Source organism: Wasmannia auropunctata, unplaced genomic scaffold, assembly GCF_000956235.1.
Source record: "Wasmannia auropunctata unplaced genomic scaffold, wasmannia.A_1.0 LD336004.1, whole genome shotgun sequence".
Classification (NCBI taxonomy): Eukaryota; Metazoa; Arthropoda; class Insecta; order Hymenoptera; family Formicidae; genus Wasmannia; species Wasmannia auropunctata.
In genome coordinates, this window is record NW_012026886.1 from 37,310 (window position 1) to 37,723 (window position 414).

Below are 414 nucleotides of genomic sequence, written 5' to 3' on the forward strand. Positions count from 1 at the left end.
ATCCTCTGCCGTTCTCTTTCTCGGATAGTCCATGTCTCTACTCCATACGTGAAGATTGGAAATACTAGTGCTCGGACAAGACGGATCTTGGTCTTAATCGTGATTCCCTGGTTTTTCCATATGTTGACCAGGCGAGCTATTGCATCTCTCGCGATGTTAATTCTCCTTTTTATTTCGGGCGCGCTATCTCCATTTTTGTCGATATAAGACCCCAGGTAGATGAGTCCGTCTACGGTGTCTATATCTTGTATAACGTTGATGTTGGCGAGTTTGTTAGCTCGGTCTATTACCATGAGCTTTGTCTTGCTCCTGTTAACGCGGCGAGACCCAATTCTTCGCTCTCGGTCACAAGTTTCCGCAGCAGCTCTTCCATTTCATCCATGGATGTGGCGAGCAGCACTGTGTCATTTGCGT